General features: G+C 36.6%; 1 protein-coding gene and 1 long non-coding RNA gene across 3 annotated transcripts in view; one reads left to right on the forward strand and one right to left on the reverse strand.

The window, feature by feature from the left end:
• Positions 1-9131, reverse strand: part of esr2b (estrogen receptor 2b) — a 443098-nt gene that overhangs the window by 25688 nt on the left and 408279 nt on the right. The window lies entirely within an intron of this gene.
• Positions 3366-8174, forward strand: LOC107197214 (uncharacterized). Of its 2 annotated transcripts, none has more exons than XR_001518445.3 (4): positions 3366-3686; positions 4918-5020; positions 5883-5998; positions 6278-8174. It is a non-coding gene; the product is annotated as an uncharacterized LOC107197214 (long non-coding RNA). The 2 variants fall into 2 exon arrangements; XR_002651986.2 differs by lacking the exon at positions 3366-3686 and adding an exon at positions 3752-3930.

Genomic DNA, 9131 nt, shown 5'->3' on the forward strand with positions numbered 1-9131 from the left:
TTAAAAAGAAATAAATGACTTTAGATTTTTATTCTTTTAAATATTTAGCATATTTTTAGGAAATCACACAATCATATTTGTCCAGCTTAATCATTTTTTTGTCCTTTTGTATTTTTCCTGCAGTGCATGCATCTTGTTCTGTTTCAAAGATAGATTTAGATTTTAAAATATAATAATTTATTACCATGACATACTATGATAGGCTGACTATATCAAGCCTTTCTTCAGTTAAGTATGGAGACAGAAAAATATTAAATTAATATGATTATTAATGCAGCAAGTCCCTAGAAAAATAAAACAGTATAAAGGTTGTGATCTCTCTGATGTCAAAGGCTACTTTCTCATATCTCATGATGACAGAATGTAAAATGACAAATAAAATAATAAAAAAAAAAACTTTAGTACTTATAGAAATATCAAAGTGTTAATTTAAATTTTGTTATTTAACCACTGAAAAGGATTATTTAATCTAACTAGACAGCACTGTGAACACGGCAAAATCTACCCCTAAGAAAAGTTCTTAAAAGTAAATGTTAACATTCCTTCATATTTGTAATAATGTGTTCTGGATGAATCTTGAAATATATATTATTGCACAGTGATTGTGTGAAATTTAAACTACTATTCTGCAGACACAAAATGCATGTTATATTGGAATTGACCCAGATAATCGAACCCCAATCTCTTGCATGGTGTGGTAGCTCATTTACAGATAATGGTGTTATCCACTATGCTAAACAATCCTCCTTCAGCTTTCCAACATATCCAGCATGTTGAAATTTAAATACCTTCTGTGATTGAAGCCAAACTGGAACCAGAATTGGCCAGGAACCAGACCCAGGTCTCCTGTTCTGTGGGGCTTCCTGCATTGACTGTGGATCTGATGATTACCATTCACTGCACTGTCCACTCTGGGTGGTAATGCCTTCTATAAAATTCCCTGGTGGATCAACTAATGTGTAATGCTCATACAATTTCAGAAAAATAATGTCCCGTCCCTCTGGCATCCACTATCACGCCTCACTCAAACTCCGATAATTCACGTATCACAAGATAATGCCCTAAACTTATACAGGTGTGGGTGTTCGCAGTCTGTCCCCTGAGGTTTGCTTATCATGCTTCATGATAAGTTTACACATTGCTATACTCTGGTTTTTGGCATGAGAGTATATGTACAGAAACCATTTAAGAAATCGTTAACTTCTAGTGATTGCTAGTGGTGCTAGCCATGTATCTCCAGGGCACAGCTACAGAAGCAAAATTTAAACACTAAAGATGTCTTGAATGATCGATTACTTTTGGGGTGAGTGCAAAATTGGCCTTTTTCACTGAACCATTAAATAACCCCCTGAGGGCAGTTTGTGTCAGTAGTGGCCCAATGAGATAATATGAATGACCTCAATAAAGAAGAACATGTTAACCTGTTTTTGTATATAGGGATTTGCGGGGACTGAATAGGGAATTTCCGAAAATGTTATCTTGATTCACTGAGATGTAAATAAGGCTTTCTGAGTGAGCTTGGTGTATTATGGTTTACTGTTTAGGCCAATTTTTTTTTTTAATGGTACTAAATAAAACCAAAAACTATCTGCCATGTTGTCAAATTTACAAACGGAATCTTTGCAGTAGAAACCAGGAGTGCCAGACAGACCTATCCATTTAAAATACCATCTTCTTCCCCTGGACCAAGCATCTCAAACCACCTGCATTGAGCCTACAGCACAGAAGCAAAGTGGATTTTTCCACTGGATACTCAGTTTGTCTGACAAAGGCTCATTTATCAGTTAGTATGTCGGTTTCATATAATGTAACCATCACTGTCCACTTACTTCTATAGGTCCATTACATTGACATGGATGTTATGCAAAACATCAACTATACACCAGTTTTCTGACAACAACAATCATGGCGTTGGTAGTGATAATGTATTTACTACAAAAAGACAAAATAGGCAAAGTTGTAAATGTTTAGGAAAAAATGTATAGATAGTTTTCCATTCAGTCTGTATCCATAAGCTTTTAGAGAATGTGCACAAATATAGATGAAATGAAAGCGTACAGACAGAAGGTTCACTCCATATCTGTATATAATATTAGGTATAAATTAGCCTTAATTGTAATGATTCCAGAATAAAAATGCAGGTCATGCAAGTCCAACTACAACCCAGTGACTTCATATCATTAACGGAAAAAGAGCTCTGGAGATCCCTTTCAGCCAAGGTTGTCAATCACATCATTCCCAGGTGCAACACCTTCTTCTTGTGATGTAGCAGGAAAAGGGTTTTAAAACCCTTTTTTAGGGATTTTTAGGGAAACCTAAAAATGTGCCAATGTTAGCTGTTGGAACTGGAGATGGAAAATGAAAAATGAGATGAAAATGGCCTGTTTTGTCAATAAATCATATAAGGGTGGTAAGAACTAGCCAGCAAAGTCACTTGGCCTGTAGTTGCTTCTCTTTGGAAAGATAATGCGATTTCTATGTTTTCTGTAGCCCTTGAATCATCCCATCAGTGAGCATGCGCATGTCTTGAGTGTTTCTAATATTGTACATTTCTGTCAATTTAGATGAGGTAATTAACCCATCCACTTACCAGGACTCCCCCAATTACTTGCAGTACTCCTGACACTAGAAGGGTAAAACCAACCACTGCCTCTTTTTCAACTGCCACCAATGCAGTATCATTACGTGGCCAACATACACAGAGAATAATGATCCCCAGTTCTGATACATCCGCCAACAGGGAACTGTTCCAAACAAGATCAGATTGGGAGTGATGAGAGGAGAGAGTGCCATCTACCCACTTATAGGAAGCATGGCCAGTTGGGCTCTCTCGGGCTTCGGCTGCTGATGGTGAACTAACAACATGGCCCAGAGTTTGAACATATTAGGCCATGGTGTCAGAATCTTGGTCTTCTAAGCCAAGATACTGACACCATGGGCTGAAGAGTGTTTATGTTTTTTGCTATCTGGATGGATTATTAAATTAGCTTGTAAAAGCCAACGTATTGTTCCTTATAATCATGTTATTGTTGTTAGCATTCTTATTTTTATCGCGCCCCTTTTTTGAAACGCTACTCCTCCCACAGCATCAGGCAGTGTATCTATTACCATTTGGCTGATATCTGCTGTAGTTTTTATATACCTGTTTCCATTCATCATCACTATGATCACTAACCACTTTGTTTACACAGTGTCTTACAGGAAAGACATGAAAGACCTCACAAATATAGGAATACACTCTCTCGTGTGTTTGTGTGTGTGTGGAGGTGGGGGGGGCGGGGGGGTGAGTGGATGTGCGCGTGAGTGGGTGTAAGAGAAAAGGATAAATTGTGTGTGTGTGTGTGTGTGTGTGTTAAGGAAGACGCGAGAAGAATGGAGCCTGGCGCAGCGTCACCGTTACCTAGCGAGTCACTTAGCAACAGGCAACATCTGTTTCGCCGGGGGCCAATCAGGAGGCGGCAAGGCGCGTGTATTGCTCTCCGTTGCGAAGGTGATATTTTCAGAGTGAGTATTCTTGAGTATTCTTCAGGGATCCAGAGCGACCGAGCCAGCGGCAGGAAGCAGCAGCCCCACACTGCCTCAGAGGCTGCTTTTTAGGGACCTGTGGAGATAATGCCCCGCTGACCCGGCCGCCCCGCAGGCAGGCACGCGCGCAGTGTGACGGGACTGCTGCTGATCTGGACTAGGTAAACTTGACCTGAGCCCTGTGTCTGTCTGTCTGTGGCGGTTTTACTGCCTCTCTCGCGCCCGTTTCTCTGCGGCGCCGTTTGAAATCGGTTTGAATTTGAAATTTAAACTGAACGTTCTGGAGTTCCAAACCGTTAAACCGTTAAAACCAACGAACTTCTGACTTCTGTTGCACGCATCGTTGCTTATTGTAGCTAGCTAACATTTAGCTAATATTTACTTCATATTTACTGTGTTTTACAGGTATTTTTACAGCTTTTTATTTATTTAGATACAGTGTCCTGTATAAGGGTTTGGGACGGTGCGTATTGAACGGCTAATTATCGTTAATTAACTGTTAGATAGCTAGTAAGCTTGTTAAGACAATATAAATGTAATATTTAGAGTTATTTTTAGTCAGCTGTTGCAAACAGTTGTTAGCTTAGCTAACTATTCAAAGCCTATAGTTTACTATTATATTTGACTGTTTTTAGACTTCTGCAACACAGTTAGCTTATTAATACTAAAATATTTAACTTGCTATTTATGTTCAAACAGTTAATACTGTTTAAAACAAACATAGATAATAAAATAAAATAAAGTAACGTTACACGTTTTTTTAAAGTTTGTGATTACTACACTTATTTACCTTTTAAATAGTAGGTCTATTTATCTAATAAAACACAAATATGCTAAAAAAAATATATATGCTAAAATAAAAATGAATGCCAAAAATGCATAAATAAGAAAATAAAATCAAGTACACTTTTTTTGGAAATTGAAATTAGTACACTTATTTATCTTTTAAATAATTGGTCTATCTACCTAAAATATTTAACTTGCTATTTATGTTCAAACAGTAAAACACAAATATGCTAAAAAAAAAAAAAAAAAAAAATATATATATATATATATATATATATATATATATATATATATATATATATATATATATATATATATATGCTAATTATGCATAAATAAGAAAATAAAATTAGATACATTTTTTTTTAATTACTATACTTATTTATCTTTAAATAATTGGCAAGCAGGTCAAACATTGGGATTCATGTCAATTATTTGATGAGTCAGGCTTTAAAATATGAATTGTAGTCACTGTAGATAAGTAGCATTCATTATGTAAATGATTATATAAGAAAGTGTGGGAGAAGGTGGCTGTGTGACTGAATTTAATGAATTTAATGACTGAATATTTAAAATGCTGCTTTGTATTATCTCTCTGTGTTGCAGTTTGTGGAGGACATGTTTGTTAGAGCGAGGAGCAATGATCAGGTGAAGAGAGTCGTTATCGGAAAGTTGTTCGAGCTTGCTTATGTACTACTGCAGCTCTCAGGTAAATACACACACACACACAAATTGTATTTTTAAAGAAGCATAGTGGTTTAGAAATCACTCTGTCCACACATCCACAAAGCACTCCTAATTACGCTCTTATTAATAATAATTGTAGTGATCCTTTGGCACCCAGAAGATCAACTGTTCGCAAGCAAAAAGACCTCTCCTTTGTTAAATTTGGTCAATTCAAATGATTTTGCACTTTTTTGTCTTAACTGTAATTTAAGAAGGTTAAATTGCACTTTGTTTATTATAAAATCAGCTTGTAAGGTTGAAGGGAGCTGCTTCCTATTCTTACTTAAACTTAATAAACATTAAATTGCTTGCATAGTTTTAACTTAAAAAGAAACAATACGTTGCAAAATGTGGCTGGGTGTATTGTTTTCAAAAGTGTTGGGTTTTCATTAATTGCTTTACATGGTACAGTTTCCAAGTAATAAAATGAAAATGCAGTATAAAATAGCTGTTTTTTTTGCTGTCCAACTGCTTTTTTATTTAAACAGTTCACAAAAGTATTATTGCTTTAATAATATAAAACATTAGGTTAATGTAAAATTTAGCACTGTCAGTTTCTTTGAGATCCCCATAATTGATTGTTTAGGACCTTTTGTTCAGAAAAGTGGCAGTGTTGCTTAAACACTTATACACACTCTGGGTGTCTGCTTTGTCCAAAACCTCCTCTTCATTCTGCTGGCTAGGTTTTTTTTATATTGTGTCCCAAACCACACTGAATGCTGAAAATATGTTTAAAAGTTTGCATATCAAATGGAAACATGAAAAAAACAACTGTGTGTTGACAAAAGGCACATTTGTACAACAATGCTGTAATAAATTATGTAATTTTCAAAATCTTTCTTTAGGGTCTTCCCGCTGAGTGCGCCCTAAACAGTCAACAACGTCGAAAGTCGCCTACTTTAAGAGGAAATATGCGGAAGAGGAGGATGTCCAGGGAGGCCTACATGGATATTTACAAAAAGTAAGAGTCACTGTGTCCATCAAGTTCAACCATCAAGTTTACACAGTTTTCCACTTGTGACAAGTGTGTGATGATTTAGGCTTATAATTCACACAGGGTCAAGTAGCTAAGTGTAAGCTTCTCTTATATGTTGGCTACATAAGCCTTGTAGCTCCAGTGCAAAACAAAAAAGTTAACTCTAGACACCCAACATGACTAGACAGATAGAAGACATTTGGGATAAAGAGGAAAGGTTTATAATATTTTTCAACATGTCCCTTTTTATTTCTCTCTTGGCAGCACCTGATCTTACGCGAGGAGCGCAGCTGCATTCTGCGTCTCTCACTACAGAAACTGCGTTTCCTGGATGATCCTGAGGCCTACCTGCGGCGCTCTGTCCTCATCAACAACCTGCTGCGTAAGATCCATCTGGATGAGGGCCAGCGCGAGCGAGATAAGCAGAGGAATGAGGAGGAAGAGGAGAAGGACTTGGACACGCAGAGACTGTTTTACACAGGATGCAAAAAACTGAAGGTGGTAATGGCTGAATGCTGCTCGCAACCTTTCGGCCTCCAGGACATTCAGCCATACAGGCTGTTGCAGTACACCACCTCCCAGGCCTTGTGCCCCTGCGGCCTGACGGGATGTCCCGCACTGCCTTCACCTGACCACGGACCTCCAATACTGCTCTACCAGCTCAGTGACAAATGATGATGACCCAGTCCGTTTAAGCTGGAGATGAGTGTTTTAGCGTGGGGTGAAAGGTCACCCGTACTTAGACATTAATCTAACGCTTAAACAGACTGGGAGACCATCAGTTGTTATTGAGCTGGTAGAGCAGTATTGAAGGTGTTTGGTTTAGGCGGCAGTTTGTTTACAGCTGCCAAACAGTGGCAGAAGCCTCAATGTTGAAGAGAAGAAGGTGCATTCTGGTTGGGCTTCTCCGTGCACTTCTATAGCTTTAGATAAATAAGCTCTGAAATCACAATCCCTGCAGAACTGCAGGTAGAACTGCACTGACTATCGGTGAATCAGGGTCTGCTTTCTTTTCTTCTAGGACACAAAAACATGGACTACTTCAGTCAAGCCTAACTGCCTCTCTGAATTTTAAACAAAAGACCCTTAGGGCTTTTATTTTGCTTTGTTTATGCTTAAATGATCTATAACCTATTTAAGAATTTTTCAGGGAAAGAAAGACAAAAAACAAGCCATGCACTTTGTGTTTATGTAAATAAATTTAAAATATGTTGTCAAGTGTTGCTTCACTAAATGGAAAATTGGTAGTTGTTTCGCTTTGCGAGCCCCAAACAAATTCCAAAGAGAGATGTTATAAATGGAATTCTGCTCTGGCATATCATATGAGGGCTCTAAAATATGTGTGCTTATGTGAGGATAAGCATGTGAGGTACCTTTTGATAAGAGTTTTGAAAGACTTTAATAATTAAACGATTACTAGATGGTACTCTGCTGCCCTCTAGTGTGGATTCCAGCTAAAGTAAGGGTCCACTTCTTGGCCCTTTATTTAGATTGATGTCTGTTCTGGTTCTGTTTTTTGGATAATCCTGGCATATTTTGGATAGTTGCAAACAAAAATCTGAAAGCTAAAATTTCCATTCTGGAAAATTTTCAAAACACAATACTAATGTTTTAAACTTATAAAAAAACATCTTTCGCACAGTCATTTTTAATCCAGCCTATTGCACTTAGTAACTGACAAACAGCTCATAACAATGGCTTTTATTTACAGTTTTTGTTACTTTAGATAAGAGGTTACTTTACATTAATGTAGACCAATTGGAAAAAAAATCTAGAAAGTGTGATGGTCACATACTTTGCAGCAAATGTACACAAGATTCTCTGACAAGTGAAGCAATGGTAAAAACATATCCTGTATTTTATTATGCCATGCAATGTCAACTATTACCTTTAAACCCTCTTTTTGTATCCGTGTATGTTTGAATGGTGGTGTTGGTCTTGTCTCTGTTTCAATACCTGAATGTACAACTGATGACTGAATTTGAAATGGAGAGACACATGAACATATGGTTTATTTTCAATGTCTTTATTTTTGTTAAAATATAAAAAATAGCCATGTACTTCTCAGATGTTAACCATATTTTGCCAAAAAGACTTAAAAGTAGCAGCAGAGATCTGTCTATTTTTCAGGTATTGCAATCGAATAAAAATTCAAGTTAAAGTTTCGCTTCATTGCTTCTCTGTCATTCTATTTGTTTATAACAAGCCCTCTGCTGTAATATATATATATTACTGTAAAATTTGACAATTTAAGAAATGTCATTACCTTTACAGGGGTCGAAGCACTGAAGGTTAGGATTTTTCTTGTTGTATTATTTTTTATTTTCATCAAAACAACGCATGGACTGAACCATCATATGGAAATGACACTTAGTAAACAGATAGTAGTCCCCCTGCCCCATTTCTCAAGTGCTCAAGCTCTGATTGGCTTGATGTTGGCACAATTTCAATCCATATCTCCTCACCTGTATTACATAGAGACATTTGTTCCCTTACTTTTCTCATCTCTACAAAAAAACTAAAAACATATAGCTATGCCCTGAGATGCAAATAATTTGCATAACATCCAAAATCCCAGTTTTGAACTCCAACTATTCTCTGGATTTTTTACTTTTTATTTTAATTTGGATAATTTGGAGGTGCACTCACCTGTGTTGCCAGTTATTTAGACAGTAATGGCTGTGTGTTGAGTTATTTTCAGAGGACAGTAAATCTATACTGCTATACAAGTTTTACAGTGACTACTCTAAGTTATATCCAGTTTAATTTCTTTAGTGTTGTCTCACAAAAAGATATAAAATATTGGCAGAAATGTTGGGTGTGAGCCACTGTATTGTGGTCTTTAAGTATACTATTTGTAGCTTAAGTTTGCAGTTGTAATATATTATCTTGTGACCACACCTTATTTAAAAAAAACAGCCTTAGGGTGCTGTGCAGTAGTGTTGTGATACTCATGTCTGAATTCGGAAATTGTTGCTGAGGGTAGCTTTTATTCTAAACTTTGTTCTATATAGTATTTAATGTTACATTTTATAAACGATTCCATGGAATATGTCTATTAATAATGTGTACTAAATGTACAATGACTTACAAACTATTCCTATTTCTGATTTCCTTT

The sequence above is a fragment of the Astyanax mexicanus genome, chromosome 7 (genome assembly GCF_023375975.1).
Source record: "Astyanax mexicanus isolate ESR-SI-001 chromosome 7, AstMex3_surface, whole genome shotgun sequence".
In the NCBI taxonomy this organism is placed as follows: Eukaryota; Metazoa; Chordata; class Actinopteri; order Characiformes; family Acestrorhamphidae; genus Astyanax; species Astyanax mexicanus.